Source organism: Cibotium barometz, chromosome 26 (genome assembly GCF_041138505.1).
Source record: "Cibotium barometz isolate CiBa-2024 chromosome 26, ASM4113850v1, whole genome shotgun sequence".
Lineage (NCBI taxonomy): Eukaryota > Viridiplantae > Streptophyta > Polypodiopsida > Cyatheales > Cibotiaceae > Cibotium > Cibotium barometz.
In genome coordinates this window covers 1,551,024-1,554,129 of record NC_141071.1, presented here as the reverse complement: position 1 = coordinate 1,554,129, position 3,106 = coordinate 1,551,024, and positions in this window count along the sequence as shown.

Genomic DNA, 3,106 nt, shown 5'->3' with positions numbered 1-3,106 from the left:
AACTTTGCCAAACCCTTGCTCCAAGTTGTCCCATTCACCAATCAACTTGTTATTCCTCAACTTGGAAGTATAGGCATAGCATACTTAAAAGCACCTCATGTGGTAATCTCATAACCATTGTCATGCAAGTGTTACCACAAAGTGTGTGTATATCCTTCCATATGTAGTGAAGCAAACTACACCTTAGCGTGATCACTTCTTGGGTTCGGCTCATAATACATATCCAACTTATCAACCCATTCATCATATTCTTCATTGCTTGATCCTTCTCCTTTGAATTTTGCAAAGACAACCTTATCCTTGATGCCTTTGAACTCATCATCATCCTCGTGGTGGGCATTACGCACATGTGGCCTCATGGGTGGGTCATCATGATCCCAAGACTCATCCACATGTATAAAGTCGAAAGCCACACACTTCTCTTTTGTATCTCCGTGTGATGTAGATGGAATGCGTGAAGGAAAACTCCCAAAAGATAATGATTTTGGTGGCAAATTCTATTTATTTCCCAATTGCACATGCTCATTGCCACCCAAGTTCTTGTGTTGAGATTGAAGAAGTCTCCTAGTTGTTGTGAAGGATTCAAGCCTTTTTCCCGATCCATTACATTTGCATTGTCTTGTGTAAGTAACTCTTCCATTGAAGCTTTTTTGTGTGCATGGAATCCCCCTTGAAAGCTTCAAGCAACGACATGTGATTCCGGTTCATACTTTCAATTAAAGTGGCCTGGTTCTTGTTCATTTTCTCAACCAAGCTCCCATATGCATTGCCTTATTGGGCTTGATTTTAGTTGATTGATTGAAGCATCATACGTATCATTACAAGCATTGCTTGCCCCCGTGTCACTTTCACATTTGGGTTAGCAAGCCCACTTGCTGTTCCAAATGTAGCTCTTGGATAGTACTTTCAAGCTATATAAACCACTTCAAAACAAACCTAATGATTTCAGACTAAATTGGTGTTTTGTGCTACTGCAAAAATTACAAAAATTATCAAAATTTTGGCATAACCTCCTTTGTATTTGTTGCCAAATCTCAATGACTCAAAGCATCAAATCATATAGCCAAAAGCATAGCATCATAGAACATCCCATGCTCATGGTAAATGCATCTAGCCACTGTCACAAATTTCCCCAATCTTAGCAATTTCTCATTTTGCAAACCATGCATGTGCCTATTGCCAATCCTTGCATTTGCATTTGCCAATGAAAGTATTGCCAGTTTGTGATGATCGATTCGATGTAGCATGTTGATGCTTTCCAATCTCTTGGCCAAGCACTTCTTCTTACCCCCTTACCAAGTTTCAAGCTGAGGCAAGGGTTGAGGCCATGTCTTCACCACCTAGATGTACTGCTTTCCCATGGCACTCACGGCATGGAAAGTTCACGACACACTCCCCCTTGGCCTCTCCTCCAATGCCAAGGGTACTGTCACACACATCTAGATTCTACAAATGAATGTGTAGGAACAATGTGTGTGAGATGTGTAAGCTTCAATTGAAAGATTGTCAAGCTTGCTTACATGTGGCACTTATACGTGTATGCCCAATCGAGCAATCCAATACAAGAGTATCATGTTGTTGATGAGGTTCAATACCCTAGGCTAACCATCCTAGATCCTTTTAAACTTCCATCTAAAACCCTAGACCTTATTATCTTCCATGGCTCCAACTCCATCGCTTTGTTGATCTCTTCAATTGGCTTCTTCAAGAACACTTCATGCATATTTGAAATGAAATGCCCATGCGCTTATGCATAGAGATGCCTGAAATCAATAGAAATTGACCTCAATGATCATAACTTCATGCATGAGATTCCCAAGACATCAAGCAATATATGGAAAGATTAAGGAGATAAAGGGGAATGAGATTATGCACCCTAATCTTGCAGATCTTCCTCTTGTCAAGATAAAGGGGAATGAGATTATGCATTAGCTTCAATGAAGTCCCCAAAAGAAACCCTAATCTTGCAGATCTTCCTCTTGTCAAGAAATCCTAATTTCTTTCCCATTATTGTGCAATGAGGGTATGGATAAGTAGAGGAGAGCCATATGCACTAGTCTAATGCCCTAGATCCCCAAAAGTATGAGTACAAACCCTAATTTGCCAAGAAGAGGCCAAAATTCATGCAGTCTCATGCTTTTGCATCAACTAAGCACATGTATGAGTGTAGCAAAGCATTGAGAAGATGAATCTTTTCCCAAAATGTAAATTGAAACCCTAAATTTTTTATTATGAAAAACCCTAATGCTAAGAAAAATGAGAAACTGAAGCATTAAAGTGAAGTATGGCTTGCTTACACCTTGGAAAGTATTGGCAAGCACTTAAGTAGCCAACATTGTGAATCAAAGCCTCCAAAACGTCATGAAATCACATGCAACAGCCGGTGGCCTCACAGGAAAAATCATGCAAGAAACGGCCACCATATGAAGCTCTTTGTGAAGCTTATACTTCCCCACTCATAACCCTAAGCTATGGCAAGGCTTAAGATCAAGATTGAAGCTCCATGGCACTCACAAGACCAAGCAAGAAGAGGAGAAAGAGCAAAAACGTGAGCATGTGAAAATTTTCATAAATCTTCCCCCAATTTTGGTCCCCGGGTACCCCAAATTTGCTCAAATTTGATGTAGAGCCTGAATTTTGCCAAGATCTACCAAAAGTTCACCAAAATCTACCAAAATGGACTCAATCCAAGTCTACATCACTCTCCCATGCCAATAAAAAATTTCGAGCCATGAAATAGTGAGAAATTAATTTTTTTTTCAAGAAAATGCTCGAAATGGGTCAAAGACATGGGCTCTAATACCAATGAAAGAAGGGAGGAAGAGATGACTTGTCAGCACGGAGTCGGGAATATGGGACAACGTTTACATGGAGTCCAAAACATGGGTGAAGGTCACCATGAAAGCTTGCATGAGAAAGACTTGATTGATATTGAGTAAAAGTGATAAAATTGATTATTTACAACTTGGGCTTATAGTTGTCTTATATACCTTTGACCCCTTTTCACACTTATTAATACCTTGGCCTCCACATTCGCCAGGCCGCCCAAGGCCCATAGTCATTTAGCACTTTATTACACTAACTCCCCATCCACTTCTGATCCTCC